This window comes from Bos mutus, chromosome 26 (assembly GCF_027580195.1).
Source record: "Bos mutus isolate GX-2022 chromosome 26, NWIPB_WYAK_1.1, whole genome shotgun sequence".
In the NCBI taxonomy this organism is placed as follows: Eukaryota; Metazoa; Chordata; class Mammalia; order Artiodactyla; family Bovidae; genus Bos; species Bos mutus.
Window position 1 is genome coordinate 36,470,975 of NC_091642.1, and position 20,618 is coordinate 36,491,592.

Below are 20,618 nucleotides of genomic sequence, written 5' to 3' on the forward strand. Positions count from 1 at the left end.
CCACTGTTACATTTTTTAACTCATTTAGTGCTCCTACGGAGAAGGCAATGGCACCCCACTCCAGTACTCTTGCCTGGAAAATCCCATGGACGGAGGAGCCTGGTAGGCTGCAGTCCATGAGGTTGCGAAGAGTCGGAAGACTGAGAGACTTCACTTTCACTTTTCACTTTCATGCATTGGAGAAGGAAATGGCAACCCACTCCAGTGTTCTTGCCTGGAAAATCCCAGGGGCAGGGGAGCCTGAGGCCATCTCTGGGGTCGCACAGAGTCGGACGCGACTGAAGCGACTTAGCAGCAGCAGCAGCAGTAGCAGTGCTCCTACAGGTTGCAGGCACTGGGATTTGAATCTAAGCAGTCTGGTTATCTGCTTTTTGCCCTAATTTGCCCTGGCCCCTGCTCTTAAGCACTAGAGCAGTGCTTCTTAACTGGGGTGAGGGCAGGAGGTAGATGTTATGCGCTCGCGTACACACACACACACTGCCACAGAGACATTTGGTAACCATCCAGAGACATTTTTTGCTTGTCACCCTAGGGGGTTGTTGTGGCGTCCAGTGGGTAGGGGAGAGGCCAGGGCTGCTGCCAAACATCCTGCAGTGCACAGGACAGCTCTGCAGCAAAGACCTGTCTAGCCCCAAGTACCGATGGTGCTGAGGCTGAGAAACCCTGGGCCAGAGGCTGTGTCCTCTTTCGGCCTTGGCACACTCTACCGCTTACTGTTGGCTTCCGCTGTGAAGTCCCACCCTGCAGCAAAAACCAGAAATGTGATTCTTTTCCTGGTAGGAACTTCACCATGAACTCTGTAACCCCTTTCACCAACCCACTGGTGAGGCTCAACGTCGTGCTGTGGCCCCGGGTGTCCACAGCTGCAAAATCCCCCTGTTCCGAGGGGCCAGGTACAGAGTCCCCTCAGTGCACTGACATCACCTGTTCCTCAGAGACAAGGCGGGAGGAAACCACAGAGAGGTGAGCCCTGGTCGTGACAGCTGGATTCACTGCTCAGGGTCACCATTAGTATCATGTTTCTTTGCCTCTTCCACGCTTAGATAAACTGGTAGTAATGGAGATGAGGATCCACCAAATATAAATATGGGCAGTCTAGTTTCTGAAATAAATGGAAGGTCATATTGAGGGTGACTCCTGTGCCTATTTATATTTTTAACCAAACAAGAGGAGGGGATTTTTTCCTGTGTGTGGGTTTTCTTAATTTTCCTCCGGAAAAACTTTATAAAGTTTGTATGAAAATGCTTTCTGGTCTGCAGTTTCCTCTCCAAACTTCTCCGTAGCCAGTCTGTGTATCATCTCTTTATCTATAGATCTATGTCTATCAGGTTTGAAACATAAGTTCTTGCAAAGTCCAGAATATCTCCTTGTACAATTAAGATCTATTCTGGAGCAGAAGGCAAAGGGCACTTACTCCTGTGTAGAGATTTAAAGTCTCCCTCCTGCCTCTGCTCCTCCCATCTTATCAAGGTGTTTAGACCCCAGGCCCCACTGCCCTGAGTATTCACAGCTGAGTAACCACCCCAGCCAGGCCGGTAGGGTGCAGGGAAGGCCACCTCAAGCTCCTTCTTCAAGGAGGCCCATGAGTTCCCAAGTGGACAGGGCACCAAGTGGCCTTCGGATACGTGCAAAGTGTAGGACGTGACAGCCACACCGTTCTGAGTAAATAGCAGGAGCTTTCACGTGCCTTGGGCCTGTAATCCCCCTATCCATGTCACACCTATTGGCCAAAACAGAGAAACCCAAGTAGAAAGTGGAAAACGAAAAGCTAAGTCCAAGCGAGACAAGTGATCGGCACCTGGTCATGAAGTATTTGCGTACTAAAGGTCCAGGGCAGGCATCTGTCAACCAGGCCTGGTGGCCCAACCACAACTAACGCATGCCATGCTGTAGCAAAATTAGAAAAGTGAGCGGACACTAGGAAGAGGCAAGGTGGATGCAGACAAGGCTCGGAGCTCGGGGAGGAGGGCCGGGCTGGGTCTCGGCCGCCGTTCACACCCCTCAGGCAGGTGTCCTCGGCAGGGAGCCACCTGGTGGTTTGCAGGCTTGTGCTGCAAGGGCTCTTCTCCCTGACTCTTCCGCTTGTCGGTGGTCTCTGCTTCAGCCCTCAGAGCTGCGCCCACACCTATCACACTGGGGGCGCTGACTGGACAGGAGTGTGTCCCATCAACCCCACCACTTGCCTGGCGGCTGTGCTCAAGCTCACCGTTGCGGGAATCTCGCCTGAGCAGAGGAAGAGAGGAGAGATGGGGCCAGCCTTGTGCAACTGTGAGGACTGAGACGTACAATGAGGGTCTGGCGCCGGCCGGACCTCGGTTGTTGGAGACCTAGTGTGACGACACTTGGTTTCCTGAGGCAAACGAAGATGGTGAGGACAGTCCTGAGGAAGCCACTGCTTCCTGAGGGCGTCTTAGGAACAAACAACTCCAGGAGGGATCAGCCTCACCTCTGAGGTGACTTTGAGGAGAAAGGACAGTGAGGAGCAGGGGGCAGGGCTGGGGGTGTGGGGAGGGCAAGGGAGAATAATAATAATAGAAGCAGTAACAATATTAAGAGCAATCAACACATATGTACATGGTAACTACCATGACCCAGGCACTGTTTTAAGCACTTATTTGTATTAAGCCACTTAATTTTCATAACAATCCTATGAGGTAGTGTGGTGTTTATAACATATGGCTGCAAATTTTTTGACACTCCTCCCTTCAAAAAGTGGAACCTAATTCTCCTCCCCTTGCATGTGAGTGGGACTAACTTTTTGCCTAATGAATGGATGTAGCAGAAATGATACTACTCCACCAGTGAGGTCATTAAAAGCATGTGACCTCTGTCTTGCTCTCTCTCTGGCATCACTTGCTCTGGGGGAAAGCAACCACCATGTTGTAAGGACACTCAAGCAGCCCACTGAGGGATAAAGTGCAGCCCACATCCAGCACCACTGTGTCAGCCAGGTGAGAAAGTCACTTTGGAAATAGCACTTCCAGCCCCAGCTGAGCCTTCAGGTAACTATGGCCCTGGCCCCTATCTAACCAAACCTCTAGAGAATCCTTATAGCGGAGTCACCCAGATAAGCTGCTACTGAATCCCTGAACCATAGAAACTTAGAGATAATGCATGTTCATTGTTGTTCTAAGCCACTAACTTTGGGGGAAATTTGTTTCATATTATAGCAAAGATAATGAATGCAAGTGGGTACTTTTAAAAGCCCATTTTACAGATGTGGAAACAGAAGCCTAGAGAAGTAACGGAATTTGCCTAAGGTCCTCATTAGTATGGTCTGAAACCAGCCCGTCTGGCTCCAGATTCCATGTTCTGCACACTGTGGTGAACCTGCCAGGACTTGAAACCATGAGAAAACAGAAGCTTGCCCAGGAGGCGGGGCCCAGTGGCCTCAGCAGTGGTTCCTCTGCTGACTGCTCCTGGTCCTGCCCGTTTTATCAGCTGGCTGTAGTCCTCCTGTCCAAACTGGGAGTCAGCAGGAGCCTTTTCAGTACATTTCCTTCCTGCTTGAATTGGCCAGAATTAATTCCTATTGCTGTCGCCAAGATGGCTAACCTTGGAAGATCTGCCCTCCCCAAACCTTGTTGTTTAAAGGTGGTCTTTCCTTTAGTGGCAACCAGATTGCCTCTAAGATAGGACCTTAAACTCACAAAAAGGAATTTGGTGATCACCTGGCTCCATTCTTCCAAGGAAAAGCCGCAACTACAAATTTTTGTACTCAGAAAAGCAATTCAGATAAGGTCCATTTCTACATAAACGGCAGCTTTTCTCTGTGGCCCCCTCTCCCTGAGGAGCCACACTGGCCAGTCTAGGAAGGAAAGTGGTCCACTTAACACACACTGATGGTTCCATCCTTACCACATGCCAGGCACCAGACCAGGCTCTAGAAATGTGAAGATGGGGGGTGGATGATACCATCACAATCCCAAAAGAGCCTTCTGCAACCCAAGATGTGGCTTTATTGAAATTCTGTGTATCCCAAGGAGACTATTGGCCAAGGTCTTACACAGTATATTGCAAGATTCCTCTTGCATCACTTATTTTTTTAAAAAAAACTTTATTCCTTCTATGTTTCTGATTATAAAACAGTAAGATCTAGAAAATATAAGAAATAATTCAGAGAAAATAAACATAAACAAATATAAGAAATAACTCAGAGATAACCCTGTGAAATTTTGCTGGGTAGATTTCCAGCGTTTTTTTTCTATGCATCTGAGGCTGGCTATAGGCATATAGTACTTTACAAATTGGGGGTCAGGGTACACCCATGAATTTGTAATATGCATTTTTAAAATTGCCCGGAACATTATTTTCCTGCTTTGTACTTCAGTTCCCCTAATGCACAAGGCTGCCCCATGACACACCTCTTCCTGCCGAGAGCGTGCCTGCAGGTGGGGGAAACACCCAACCACACATACCCTCCAGCAATGGCTCTCAGACATCCATCCTTGCTTCCCTTTCCACTGGTTTAAAGTGAAACAAGAAAAATATAGGCCACGTAGTTTTTCATCGGGGGTTTCCCTGGTAGCTCAATGGTAAAGAATCCACCTGCCTATGCAGGAGTCTCAGGTTCGATCCCTGGGTTGGGAAAATCCCCTGGAGAAAGAAATGGCAACCCGTTCTAGTATTCTTGCCTGGTAAATCCCATAGACAGAGGAGCCTAGCAGGCTATAGTCCATAGGATTGCAAAGAGCCAGACACGACTTAGCAACTAAACAAGTTTTTCTCAAAGCTAAATACGTCCACTTTTAATTGTAAAATTATGTTCTGCTCACTTTTATGCTAAGCTTCTTTTTCTTTTAGGACAAAGTATCTTTAGAAGAAACAATCCTATGTAAAAAGGTTGACCTGTGTAAAAATCCTATGAGGACTTCTCTGATGGTCCAGCGGTTAAGACTCTTCCTGCCAATGCAGGGGACACGATGGGTTCGAGCCCTGGTTGGGGAAGATTCCACATGCCTCAGGACAGCTAAGTCTGTGCACCACAATTACTGAGCCCACACTCCAGAGGCCGACCGGACCCCGGGATACGAGAAACCACGGCAACGTGAAGCCTGCACACAGCAACTAGAGTAGCCCCCACTCGCCACGACTAGAGAAAGCCTGCACACAGCAGTGGAGACCCAGCATGGTCAAAAATACATAAATAAGTGCATTTTTTAAATGGACTAAATATTTAAAATCGCTTACTTCTTTCTTTGGAGAAAAAACAAAAACAAAAACAAAAACCTATGAGATTTGTTAAGATTTATAATAGAAAATATTATCCTGACCCGTGAGGTCCCAAAGACCAGGAACTTCTGCTCCAGGCCTCCAGGAAAACTCAGTCCAGGCTCAGCAGCCCAGACCATGACAATAATAAGGATGTGTGAATTTATAGAAGAAAAGACCTCCATATTAAAAACCCTCTCGTGTTCATGCTCTGATCTCCTCCTAAGGACAGTTATCCAGGGCAGGTAGTGTAGTTTCTCATTCTACACATGAGGCAGTGGAAGGCCCCAGCAGGGCAAGGGGAGGGGGTCCAGCTTCCATGGCTGGTTAGGCCCAACGGAGCAGACCCAGGTTGCTGACTGCCATCCCAGTGACCTTGGACAGGTTCTTAGACGGGCTCTTTTTGGAGCCACAGCAGTTTTGAGGTGACACCAGGTCCCACTCAGAATAGAGATAGGCAGTTGCAGTATCAAACTTGATGGAATATCCTGAAATTCCTCTCCAGGAACCACGAAGTTACAACCCACTTAAGTGGCCAGAAACCCAGGCCTGGGGGCTTCTTCTGCCACTGCTGGGGAGGTGCAGACTCTGGGGAATCTAGGCACAAGCAGCCGCAAGCCCAGCAATGAAGGGTGTCAGGAAATGCCTGGTCATACGGGTGGCAGCCTCCCAGGCTGGATGTTGGTTGTGAGGCTGATGGGTAGCCTTTCAGGAAGGGCTCCAGGGGGTAATGAAAGGGGTCCCCAGAGCCTAGGCAGCTGGTTTATGGGGCATACTATAATGGGCAGAGTGCTGGACCCACCCAAGAGCCCAGTTCAGGAGCTGCCTGCCCTTGGGCACAGCCATCACCTTCTGGAGCCTCAGCTTCTTGTCTCACAAATGAAAATATTAAACAAAATAAATTCTAGAAACCTAGCTGCCAGCAAGGGTCTGGTGGCTGAGCTGGGGAATACTTTTAAAGCTGCTCCACACTGCCCCCTCGTGGCATCTGACTATGGTCCCTCAAAGCTCAGGTGTGCATCCATCCATCAATCCATCTTTTCTTCTTTCCATTCAAAAACACTAACAGGCACTCTGCCAGTTGTTGAGGATGCCAAAGCAAATGATATATAGTCCCTGTCTTAAGTCTGTGGGGAACTCACAAAACATAGATAAAATATGGGACCAACCCCTGGGTGAATGTCATGGAGATAGGTGGGGCTAGTAGTGGGCCCTCCCGGGAGACTCAAGCAGGATGCACAAAGGAGCTGGTGGGTCACTCAACAGACAAGCACTGAGGACAGAAATGAACTGGGGTGGAGGGCGAGGCAAGTACATACATGTCACTGAAGGGGGAAGGCAGACGTGGAAGAGTCGAGGAACATGGCGCATCAGTCCCCACCCAGCGTTTCACCCTGCTTTGTCCAGAACTGTGGGTTCCTAACAGACTCGGTCACCTGAAGTGTGGAGCAGGGACTGATCTGGGGCATTGACCTTAGTTTGCTTTCTGGGCTTTTCTAAAGGAGAAACTTCCTAGAGCAGTTCTTCAACTCTCCCCCAGAACAGGGTTCTCTATCTGGGATAAGATCCAGTGCTTAAAGAAATGACTTCCGTCTTTGCAGCCTAGTTTTGGTAGCTGAATTCATCTCTGAGGCTGCTTTAATGGACCCTTGCTTCTGTAGAGGGAAACCAGAACTGAGTCCTGAGGGGAGAGGATGTGACAAATCATAGCCCAATGACGATACAGGAGATGAATTAGGAGAAAGATTTCAGAGAGTGGGGGGATTAGACAGCCCTGGGTCCACATCTGAGGTGGGGAGCGGGGGGTAATAACCACCTGAAGGAACAGAACCGCAAGGAGAAGTGGGGACCAGGTAGTACTTGGAGCTGTGGTCTGACTTCAGTCAAATGCAGAGACTGGGCTCCTGCTGCGGGCAGGGGCTTGAATGACAGTTCTTTGGATTTTTAAGGATGAAGACACTGTGGAAAAGAGACCTTGAGACAGGTCTTATGCCTGTTTCACACATGTATATGCGTGTGCACACACACACACACAGTACAGAGATGCTGTTGGGGGATATATACCTACCTGATGGCTGCCCTTTTGAACCCCATCCTGTAATTGGAAAGTTTCCCGCACTGTGGGTCCTGCCTCCCCAAGGTCAGAGGCTGACACCGGCTTTCTCAGCTCCCTTGCAGCAAGACTGTATCCTAGGTTTAGCCCAATCAGACACCCCATGACTGACTTGGCCTCCAGGAGAGGACATGAGGAAGCTGGGGCGGCAGAGAATTCACTCTGGGGTGAGTGTTTAGGGCACTGTGGTGGGGGTTCCAGCACCCAGTGACCACACCAACAGTGGGAGCTGAGCATGACATCTGTCCAGACTGGGAAGTGTCCAAAACCAATTCTCTGGACCCACTTCAGAGATCTTGTAAGCTACATTAATGTCTTTTCGGTTTAATCCAGCAGAGTAGGTTTGTATGTGAATTTTGCTCCTCCTGTACTAAGGATTATTCCTTAATCTCAGAGCCCTCTGACCTGGCTTCATCAGAGTCCTAGCTCTCTGGGGAAATGCTCAGGCTTACCTGAGCATTGGCTGAGTGCAGGCCCCAAGTCCTTACTTTCTTTAACCACTATAGGAACAAGGCTGTAAGTCCTCGCCAACTTTCTCCTACTTTACTTTCCCTCTCTCCAAGTTGTGTTGCAAAATCAGCCAGTTCTGTCTTGCCAACCACGTCACCTCCACTTTTTCTTCCTCTCTTGAAACTTCTGCTATTTCTAACAATTGCCAACAGAAAGTTTTTCCAGGGCCTGGCACTGAAGGGGACCCTTAGGGAGTAAGGGTGTGTGTGAGTGCATGAGAAGGGAGGTCGGGGTGGGACTGGCTACCAGAGAATTAAGAAAGAGAAGCTCCTGGTTGAAGTTGCTGACACAGTACGTTCTCTTTTCTCACAACTTAGGAATCTATTCTCTATACTATTATGCATGGAGCAGTCTCTTTCCTTCTTTGGGGGATGGTGGTGAGGAGCTGAGATTTCTGAAGTCAGTCTTTTCTAAATTGTTAAAAAATCATAGCTTTTACTGACAAGCACATGATATGATTGACTCATGTAAATCTCAGAAAATCCCTTGTGGGAGGTGAGCAGCACTTTACTATTTGTGTCCCCATCTTATAGCTAAGAAAACTGAGACCGGGACTTCCCCGGTGGTCCAGGGGTTGAGAATCCGCCTGCCAGTGCAAGGGACACAGGTTTGATCCCTGCTCCAGAAAGATCCCACATGCCACGCAACAGCTAAGCCCATGTACCACAACTACTGCAACAAGAAAAGGCACTGCAATGAGACTCAGGAATCACAACTAGAGAAAGCCCACACACAACAATGAAGACCCAACACAGCCCAAAGTAAATAAACACATTAAAATTTTTTTTTAAAGAAAAGAGAACTGAAACCAGAGAATACCCTGTCAGGAGTCTTGGTTGGAAATTCAACTCAAAGTTAAACAAACAAAAAGAAGAAGGAGGAAGAGGAGGGTAAAGGTGGGACGAGGGGGGAGGAGAGAAGGGAAAAGCCGTGTTCTGATTCAGGTAAGCAGAAAGGCCAGTAGGTGGATCCAGCTTTAGGCACACAGGATCCAGGGACCCAAACAACTTATTTGGGTGTCTGTCAGCCTCCTGACTCTCTTCTCTGAACTGGCTCTGTTTCAGGCAGCTCATCCCCTCATGGGAGCACAGAGGGCACAGCAGCTCTTGCCCACTTCCTACAAATTCAACAACTCTTTTCTAACATTTTGGGCAGAATTCCCCATGATGGCTCTCATTGGCTGGGTTGAGGTCATGTGCTCACCCCTGGAATCGGGACCAAGTCTGAGAAAGGGCAGATTCCACAGAGAAAAGTCAGAATTCTGAGACCAGAGGTGGGCAGGGACTCTGGGTAGGCTAAAGCCATAGAGGTAGAGGGGTCCACAATGGTAACATGAAAAGTGGATGTGTCAGTTCACTCCAAAGCTACCATCTGACTGAAACTGTAGGCGAGACTCCAACAGAGAACAAGCTGGCCCCCTTGATGCACAAAACCACGATAGGCAGTAATACATTTTTGTGTGACTTCGGCATCTAAGGTCCAGGAATGGGCCAGCAGGTCTGTGCTCAAGTGCTGGTTTCATCCTAATGAGCTGGGTTGACCTTGCAGATTTAACCACTTCAGTTCAGTTCAGTCGTTCAGTCATGTCCAACCCTTTGTGATCCCATGGACTGCAGCACGCCAGGCCTCCCTGTCCATCACTAACTCCTGGAGTTTACTCAAACTCACGTCCAATGAGTCAGTGATGCCATCCAACCATCTCATCCTCTGTCGTCCCCTTCTCCTCCTGCCTTCAATCTTTCCCAGGATCAGGGTCTTTTCAAATGAGTCAGTTCTTCACATCAGGAGGCCAAAGTATTGGAGTTTCAGCTTCAGCATCAGTCCTTCCAATGAATATTCAGGACTGATTTCCTTTAGGATGAACTAGTTGGATCTCCTTGCAGTCCAAGGGACTCTCAAGAGTCTTCCCCAACACCACAGTTCAAAAACATCAGTTCTTCGGAGCTCAGCTTTCTTTATAGTCCAACTCTCACATCCATACATGACCACTGGAAAAACCATAGCTTTGACTAGATGGACCTTTGTTGGCAAAGTAATGTCTCTGCTTTTTAATATGCTGTCTAGGTTGGTCATAGCTTTTCTTCCAAGGAGTAAGCATCTATTAATTTCATGGCTGCAATCACCCTCTGCAGTGATTTTGGAGCCCAGAAAAATAAAGTCTATCACTGTTTCCAGTTTCCCCATCTATTTGCCATGAAGTGATGGGACTGGATGCCATGATCTTAGTTTTCTGTGATCTTAGTTTTCTGAATGTTGAGTTTTAAGCCAACTTTTTCACTCTCCTCTTTCACTTTCATCAAGAGGCTCTTTAGTTCTTCTTCACTTCCTGCCATAAGGGTGGTGTCATGTGCATATCTGAGGTTTACTGATATTTCTCCCGGCAATCTTGATTCCAGCTTGTGTTTCATACACCCCAGCGTTTCTCATGAGGTACTCTGCATATAAGTTAAATAAGCAGGGTGACAATATACAACCTTGGTGTACTCCTTTCCTGATTTGGAACTGGTCTGTTGTTCCATGTCCAGTTGTAACTGTTGCTTCCTGACCTGCATACAGATTTCTCAGGAGACAGGTCAGGTGGTCTGGTATTCTCCTCTTTTTAAGAATTTTCTACAGTTTGTTGTGATCCACATAGTAAAAGGCTTTGGCATAGTCAATAAAGCAGATGTTTTTCTGGAACTCTCTTGCTTTTTCCATGATTCAGCGGATGTTGGCAATTTGATCTCTGGTTCCTCTGCCTTTTCTAAAATCAGCTTGAACATCTGGAAGTTCATGGTTCATGTATTATTGAAGCCTGGCTTGGAGAATTTTGAGCATTACTAGTGTGTGAGATGAGTGCAACTGTGTGGTAGTTTGAACATTCTTTGGCATTGCTTTTCTTAGGGATTGGAATGAAAACTGACTTTTTCCAGCCCTGTGGCCACTGCTGAGTTTTCCAGATTTGCTGGCATATTGAGTGCAGCACTTTCACAGCATCATCTTTTAGGATTTGAAAGAGCTCAACTGGAATTCCATCACTTCCACTAGCTTTGTTCGTAGTGATGCTTCATAAGGCCCACTTGACTTCGCATTCCAGGATGTCTGGCTCCAGGTGAGTGATCACACCATCGTGATTATCTGGGTCGTGAAGATCTTTTTTGTATAGTTCTTCTGTATATCCCTTGGTATCTTTAATTTTCTTAACGAGATGTCTAGTTTTTCCCATTCTATTGTTTTCCTCTATTTCTTTGCATTGATCACTGAGGAAGGCTTTCTTACTTAGACTCTCACTTTTCTCATTTACAAAACAGAAATAATAATACCTGTCCAATCTCCCTCATTGAATTGTTGTAGAAATGAAATTCAGTTCAGTTCAGTTGCTCAGTCGCGTCCAACTCTGCAAGCCCATGAACTGCAGCACGCCAGGCCTACCTATCCATCGTCAACTCCAAGAGTTCACTCAAACTCACGTCCATCGAGTCGGTGATGCCATCCAGCCATCTCATCTCTGTCTTCCCCTCTCCTCCTGCCCTCAATCCCTCCCAGCATCAGAGTCTTTTCCAATGAGTCAACTCTTCGCATGAGGTGGCCAAAGTACTGGAGTTTCAGCTTTAGCATCGTTCCTTCCAAAGAACACCCAGGGCTGATCTCCTTTAGAATGGACTGGTTGGATCTCCTTGCAGTCCAAAGGACTCTCAAGAGTCTTCTCCAACACCACAGTTCAAAATGTTATACCTTGAATTAAAAAGCACTTTGAAGAGTCAAATATAAGGTATTATATTATTCCTGACGGGCGCGCTGCGACGGGCACACTAAAGCGCAGGCGGCTGCGACGGGCACGCTAAAGCGCGGCCGAGAGGAGCCACCCCACGTCTGAGGTCAGGGGCAGAAGCCGGGAGGACCCCATGCCCGAAGAGCAGTGGCCAAGAGGAGTTACCCCATGTCCGAGGTCAGGGGCAGAGGCCGAGAGTACCAGACTGCGACGGCGCAGGAACGGCCTAGAGGAGCTACCCCGCGTCCGAGGTCAGTGGGGGGTGGCCCAGAGGAGATACCCAGCATCCGAGGCCAGGGGTGGCGACGAGAGGAGTTACTCCGCGTCTGAGGTCAGGGGCGGCAACGAGAGGAGTTACCCCGCGTCCGAGGTCAGGGGTGGCGGCCGGGAGGAGATATCCCACGCCCCAAGCCCAAGGCCAGGGGCAGCGGCCAGGACCACCAACCCCATGTCCAAGGAGCCATGGCTGCGTGGGCGCAGGAGGGCCTAGAGGAGCTATCCCACATTGAAAGTCAGGAAGGGCGGCAGTGAGGAGATACCTCTTGTCCAAGGTAAGGAGCAATGGCTGCGCTTTGCTGGAGCAGCTGTGAAGAGATACCCCACACCCAAGGTAAGAGAAACCCAAATAAGACGGTAGGTGTTGCAAGAGGGCATCAGAGGGCAGACACACTGAAACCATACTCACAGAAAACTAGTCAATCTAATCACACTAGGACCACAGCCTTGTCTAGCTCAATGAAACTAAGCCATGCCTGTGGGTCAACCCAGGATGGGCAGGTCATGGTGGAGGGATCTGACAGAATGTGGTCTGCTGGAGAAGGGAATGGCAAACCACTTCAGTATTCTTGCCTTGAGAACCCCATGAACAGTATGAAAAGGCAAAATGATAGGATACTGAAAGAGAAACTCCCCAGGTCAGTAGGTGCCCAATATGCTCCTGGAGATCAGTGGAGAAATAACTCCAGAAAGAATGAAAAGATGGAGCCAAAGCAAAAATGATACCCCGCTGTGGATGAGACTGGTGCTAGAAGCAAGGTCCGATGCTGTAAAGAGCAATATTGCATAGGAACCTGGAATGTCAGGTCCATGAATCAAGGCAAATTGGAAGTGGTCAAACAAGAGATGGCAAGAGTGAATGTCGACATTCTAGGAATCAGCAAACTCAAATGGACTGGAATGGGTGAATTTAACTCAGATGACCATTATATCTACTACTGCGGGCAGGAATCCCTCAGAAGAAATGGAGTGGCCATCATGGTCAACAAAAGAGTCCGAAATGCAGTACTTGGATGCAATCTCAAAAACGACAGAATGATCTCTGTTCGTTTCCAAGGCAAACCATTCAATATCATAGTAATCCAAGTCTATGCCCCAACCAGTAATGCTGAAGAAGCTGAAGTTGAACGGTTCTATGAAGACCTACAAGACCTTTTAGAACTAACACCCAAAAAAGATGTCCTTTTCATTATAGGGGACTGGAATGCAAAAGTAGGAAGTCAAGAAACAACTGGAGTAACAGGCAAATTTGGCCTGGGAATACGGAATGAAGCAGGGCAAAGACTAATAGAGTTTTGCCAAGAAAATGCACTGGTCACAGCAAACACCCTCTTCCAACAACACAAGAGAAGACTCTATACATGGACATCACCAGATGGTCAACACCGAAATCAGATTGATTATATTCTTTGCAGCCAAAGATGGAGAAGCTCTATACAGTCAGCAAAAACAAGACCAGGAGCTGACTGTGGCTCAGACCATGAACTCCTTATTGCCATATTCAGACTTAAATTGAAGAAAGTAGGGAAAACCACTAGGCCATTCAGGTATGACCTAAATCAAATCCCTTATGATTATACAGTGGAAGTGAGAAATAGATTTAAGGGCCTAGATCTGATAGATAGAGTGCCTGATGAACTATAGAATGAGGTTTGTGACACTGTACAGGAGACAGGGATCAAGACCATCCCCATGGAAAAGAAATGCAAAAAAGCAAAATGGCTGTCTGGGGAGGCCTTACAAATAGCTGTGAAAAGAAGAGAAGCAAAAAGCAAAGGAGAAAAGGAAAGATATAAACATCTGAATGCAGAGTTCCAAAGAATAGCAAGAAGAGATAAGAAAGCCTTCTTCAGCAATCAATGCAAAGAAATAGAGGAAAACAACAGAATGGGAAAGACTAGGGATCTCTTTAAGAAAATCAGAGATACCAAAGGAACATTTCATGCAAAGATGGGCTCGATAAAAGACAGAAATGGTATGGACCTAACAGAAGCAGAAGATATTAAGAACAGATGGCAAGAATACACAGAAGAACTGTACAAAGAAGATCTTCACGACCAAGATAATCACGATGGTGTGATCACTGACCTAGAGCCAGACATCCTGGAATGTGAAGTCAAGTGGGCCTTAGGAAGCATCACTACGAACAAAGCTAGTGGAGGTGATGGAATTCCAGTTGAGCTATTCCAAATCCTGAAAGATGATGCTGTGAAAGTGCTGCACTCAATATGCCAGCAAATTTGGAAAACTCAGCAGTGGCCACAGGACTGGAAAAGGTCAGTTTTCATTCCAATCCCAAAGAAAGGCAATGCCAAAGAATGTTAAAACTACCGCACAATTGCACTCATCTCACACACTAGTAAAGTAATGCTCAAAATTCTCCAAGCCAGGCTTCAGCAATATGTGAACCGTGAACTTCCTGATGTTCAAGCTGGTTTTAGAAAAGGCAGAGGAACTAGAGATCAAATTGCCAACATCTGCTGGATCATGGAAAAAGCAAGAGAGTTCCAGAAAAACATCTATTTCTGCTTTATTGACTATGCCAAAGACTTTGACTGTGTGGATCACAAGAAACTGTGGAAAATTCTGAAAGAGATGGGAATACCAGGCCACCTGATCTGCCTCTTGAGAAATTTGTATGCAGGTGAGGAAGCAACAGTTAGAACTGGACATGGAACAACAGACTGGTTCCAAATAGGAAAAGGAGTATGTCAAGGCTGTATATTGTCACCCTGCTTCTTTAACTTATATGCAGAGTACATCATGAGAAACGCTGGACTGGAAGAAACACAAGCTGGAATCAAGATTGCCGGGAGAAATATCAATAACCTCAGATATGCAGATGACACCAACCTTATGGCAGGAAGTGAAGAGGAACTAAAAAGCCTCTTGATGAAAGTGAAAGTGGAGAGTGAAAAAGTTGGCTTAAAGCTCAACATTCAGAAAACAAAGATCATGGCATCCGGTCTCATCATTTCATGGGAAATAGATGGGGAAACAGTGGAAACAGTGTCAGACTTTATTTTTCTGGGCTCCAAAATCACTGCAGATGGTGACTGCAGCCATGAAATTAAAAGACGCTTACTCCTTGGAAGGAAAGTTATGACCAACCTAGATAGCATATTCAAAAGCAGAGACATTACTTTACCAACAAAGGTCCGTCTAGTCAAGGCTATGGTTTTTCCTGTGGACATGTATGGATGTGAGAGTTGGACTGTGAAGAAGGCTGAGCGCCGAAGAATTTATGCTTTTGAAGTGCAGTGTTGGAGAAGACTCTTGAGCGTCCCTTGGACTGCAAGGAGATCCAACCAGTCCATTCTGAAGGAGATCAGCCCTGGGATTTCTTTGGAAGGAATGATGCTAAAGCTGAAACTCCAGTACTTTGGCCACCTCATGCGAAGAGTTGACTCATTGGAAAAGACTCTGATGCTGGGAGGGATTGGGGGCAAGAGGAGAAGGGGACGACAGAGGATGAGATGGCTGGATGGCATCATTGACTCGATGGACGTGAGTCTGAGTGAACTCCGGGAGTTGGTGATGGACAGGGAGGCCTGGCGTGCTGCGATTCATGGGGTTGCGAAGAGTCGGACACGACTGAGTGATATGATCTGATGCTTACCTTCTATTTGGTTTGTTGAAACTAGCTTAAAACCCTCTATATTTTCCTAATTCCCTTCTTGATCTGTCTTTTAAAATATTCATTACAAAAGTAATACATACTATAAACAATTTTAAAAATATAAAGAATAAAAAAATTTTTTAAAGAAAAAAACCTATAATCCCCCTCACCCTCAAAAAATTACTATTAACATTTTGGTATTACTTCTTTCTTGTCCCTTTTTCTGCGTGTATGGATACAGTATGGCTTTTTGTAGTAAAGGTGGCACATATAATACAGTTTTAAAACCTACTCTTTTCCTATAAATAATGTTGTGAACATTTTACAGGACATTAAATAGTTTTGCATTAACATCAATTTAATGGCAGAATGACCTTTCATTATGCAACAAAACCCTTATTGTTAGACATTTGAATTGTCTCATTCTTCCCTGTTAGCAAAAATACTACAACACAGGGACTTGCCTGGTGGTCCAGTGATTAACACACTGCCTCCCAACGTGAGGGACGTCAGTTCGATTCCTGGTTGGTGGACAGACTGCATGGCCACGGGACAACTAAGCCTGTGTGCTACAATTAGAGAGTTGCCCAAACACTGCAACTACTGAGTCCGTGCATTCTAGAGCCTAAGCTTCAGAACAAGAGAAGCCCAGGCACAGAAACAGTCAAAAAAAAATCTATATGGCATATTCTAATAACTTGGACTGCAAGGAGATCCAACCAGTCCATCCTAAAGGAGATCAGTTCTGGGTGTTCATTGGAAGGACTGATGTTAAAGCTCCAATACTCTGGCCACCTGATGCAAAGAGCGGACTCATTTGAAGAGATGCTGGGAAAGATTGAAGGCAGGAGGAGAAGGGGACGGCAGAGGATGAGATGGTTGGATGGCATCACTGACTCAATGGACATGAGTTTGGGTGAACTCTGGGAGTTGCTGATGGACAGGGAGGCCTGGCAAGCTGCGGTTCATGGGGTCGCAAAGGGTCGGACACGTCTGAGCGATTGAACTGAACTGAATAACTATTTGTCCATACTCATAGCTATTTCCTTAGAATATTTATTAGATGTGGAATTTCTGGGTCAAATATTTTGCAAAACTCTAAGACTTTTGGCATCTATTGCATACCCAGAAAGTCTGTACCAAATTATACTCCTGTGAGTGGCAGATACATGTCCATTTCTGTATCAGCTATTTTAGCTGATGTTATCATGTTTTTAAAATTCTTACAACTTTGATATCCTTTTCCCTTTTCAATTTAGACTTATGATTCCTTCCTCTTGATTACTTTCTGCTAGTGGAGCCTCTGTCTCCCTCCTGCCTCTAGGTGCCAAAGAGTTCTGAGCCTAAGCAACTGAGGAAAAATCTATAGTGTGCAGAGCCAGGAGTCAGAAGACCAAAGTCCACACTCCATGCCCACATTTAAAAACTGTGTGACTTTTGGTAAGTCACTTAATTTCCCTGAGTGACAGTGTCCATGTCTGTTACTTAGAGATCTACACTTGCCCCTGGTTTGCCTGCCTTCTGGGCTGTGAAAGAGCACACGAGAAGTGGAGCACACATACACATCTGGGATGCTTCATACGTGCTCACTTAGCTTTGTCCACTGTAACAACCAGTCTCCTAAATGTCCCCAAGGAAGGATGCTTCCTGGTATTTATTCCCTTGCATGCAGAAACTCTCCTTGAATCTATGCTGGTCCTGTGTCCAATTTTTAAGTAGCAGGATGCAGAGGAAGTGACACTGTGTGACTTTCAAGGCTGAACCTTCTGACTTAAACTGTAGGAGAGATTCCAACACAGAAAAAACCTTGATGGCCCCATCAACAGGTAATACATTTTTGTTTTATGAAACTAGGTTTGGGGCTGTACTGTTACACTGTAATGAATGAGCAAAACACCCATCAAATTTTCTTCTAGTACCTGAATCTGGGAGTGAGTTTAAAGCTTAATCGTAAAAAGTTGTTGTCTTTGGAACCAGATAGCCTGGTTCTCAATTTTTGCCAGCACCCTCTTAGCAGCTCCATATTGGGTAAATTATTAAACTCTCTGAGCCTTACTATACCAATCAGTGAAATGGGTATACTAGTACCTGTCTCACGCTGCTGGTAAGATCAAATTAGACAATGTGCATAAAGCCTTCAGCACAACAGCAGGCACGTAGTCCTCAATACACTTCAACTATTGTGGCTGTCCGCCCCCTGACCTTCTTCTCTGAACTGGCTCTGTTTCAGGCAGCTCATCCACTCATGGGAGCACGGAAGTCATAGTGGCTCTTGCCTACTTCCTACAAACTCAGAAAAAATCTTTGCTGATTAAGTGCCTCATTTATTTGGCTCCTTTAATTAAAGTTCTTAAAAAGTATACATCAAACTACCCTAAATTTTTTTTTACCTCTTGCCTCATTCATTATCACTGTGACACCGCCTCTGGGCATGGAGATGCCCGGTCTTGGAGATGTAGTTTTGGTTAAAATGCCAAAGCCAGACTTAAGATAGTCTACGTGGATTTCCAAAAGTAAGTTTCCTTAAAGAAATGTTTTATATACATTGATGTCACTGATCAAATATTTACTTGATTTATGGTCACATTCTTGAAGTATGCTATATGGTCTCTTTTTGCACCCATGTTTATTTAAAGGTTGAATCATACTTCTTGTTCCTCCATGGCTCTACTAAAAATTCTAAAGAGTCAGGTATTTCTTAAAGACAGTGGTTAAAGACAGTCATATGACTGAAATCACTATTTCAAATGGACCCTCATTCAATTGCTCTAAAAATGTCTGTTGAGCACCTGCTTTGTGCCAGACCCTGCCTAGGCACCAGAGATGAAAAGGGAAGACAATTTCTGGGTCTTAAGAAGCTTATAGTCTACTGGGAGGTGGCATGGATGAAGGGAGAGAGTGACAGGCAAAGGGAAAATTACTATAATATTGAGAGGAAAAGGCTGTGGAAGAGGGTGATGTAGGAATCATGGAAGCTCAGAGAACATTTCCTGCCTTATCTTTAACCAGGGTTGCTGGTGAGGGTATGAGATAGTGGGCGAGATGGTGGGACAGGCTTCCACCCAGGAGCCATTCCCCAGCCACTTCTTCTCTAACATCTAGGGGTGGCCAATGAGACAAGAGGGAAGAGGGCAGAGCACAACCTTTGAAAAAAAATTACACTGCCATTGAGGACACGACATAAACTGGTTAAAACCGATTAGGCCCAAGATGGAAGAAGACGTGACTTCCAACAACCCTTAAGCCTCATTATACGCATATTGTAATACACTGGCATATGCTAATAACATGCCCACAGGTGCCATGACAGGTCCCAGGCCAACCAGAAAAGGCGAAAAAGTGGGCAGTGGCCCAATTCCTGGAAACTCCTGCCCCTTCTCCAAGATAATTGGAATAATCTTCCCACTCATTAGCCTATGAAATTAAGCAGCCCATAAAAACCACCCCTGGTACCCACCACCCTCGAACCCCCTACCCCCACACTCTCACCTCCCCAGACGGCCCACACTCCATGATGGGTGTTCCCCCAGGACCCCTCTTCCCTCCTGAGAGGACCGCATTCTGCCTATGGAACGTGTATCTCTCTCAGTGAGCCTGCTTTCCCTTTACTCTGGCTTACTTGTGAATTCTGTCCTGTGCCAAACCAAGGACTCTCACTTGGCACCTGTCCCAGAAACTCACCCAAGACCTGAGACACGACCGTCCTCTCGACACATTTTCCTGTAACCTCTTCACAGAGGATATTAACAAGACTACTTCTTACCTATCACGTTGCCTCACTGAATTCCTTCCCATGTGGAGACATAAAGAACCTGAGCTTCACTAAGTCCCGAGACTAGTTGCATAGTTTCGATTGAAGACTGTGAACAGTCCCATTGGAGGTGTGCAGTTTCACCACATTTGTGTGTGTGCTCACTCAGTCGTGTTCAACTCTTTGCAACCCCATGGACTATAGCCTGCCAGGCTCCTCTGTCCATGGGATTCTCCAGGCAAGAATTTTGGAGCAGGTTACCATTTCCTTCTCCATAGTATCTTCCCCAGCCAGGGATCAAACTTGTGTTTCCTGCGTCTCCTGCATTGGCAGGTGTATTCTTCACCACTGAACCACCTGGGAAGCCCACAGATCAGATCAGATCAGATCAGTCGCTCAGTCATGTCCGACTCTTTGCAACCCCATGAATCGCAGCACGCCAGGCCTCCCTGTCCATCACCAACTCCCGGAGTTCACTGAGACTCACGTCCATCGAGTCAGTGATGCCGTCCAGCCCATAAGGGGCACACAATTCTAACCTGTTCTTCACATCTGCTTTGCTGGGACCATTCTTGGCAGCCATCTTGCAGGAGGGGCAGTGGAACCAAGATCTGACCAATAGGAATGTGAGCAGAGTGCGTCACTTCCGGTCTGGCACCACACCATCTCATAACTGTGCCAGACCGGAAGTGGATGAGATGGTGTGGTAGCTTTCATCACTCTTACCCTGCTTCTTTGACGTAGGGGGCCTCGTGTTCCAGGTACTGTAACTATAAAATGAAAGAGGGTCCCCCGGCCCTCCTAAATTGTGAGATGAAAGAAACCTGTACTTAAGCCACTGAGATTTCGGGGCTTCCTTGGTAAGGGAGCCTAGCCTGGCTCATCCTGATACATTGTAATCCAGTTCTAGTCAGTGAGATCCAAGGGAAGTGTACTGTGCAGTTTCCCGGTGGCTATTTCCACTTGCAACACATTTCCTTTACTGAAGAAAAGGAGAGAGAGGTATAAGGAGTGCTCATTCATTGCCCTGGCCAGCTGTTGGTTTCTCAGTTTTGTGGAAAAAAAGAAAAAAAAAAAAAGATTTGTCTCATTAGATTGTGATGCTGGTAATTGCAATATTCACTGTGAGCATGAGTAGGGAACAGAGGGTTACACAGAGCCTTAAGGTGGTGAAATTGCTGGTCTAAACTAGGATTATTTGATTCCAGACTTCTTTTTTTAACAAACAATAAGTGCCCTGATGGTGTCAGGGCTTCTGAATGCACCTGCCCTCATACTAGTTACGAAGAGAATGAGAAGTGTGGTTATAATGGATGAATAAAATGAACAGTTGTTTGTGGGGGTAGGTGATGTTACTGTCATCTCTTGTCTTCATCCTCGTTCACAG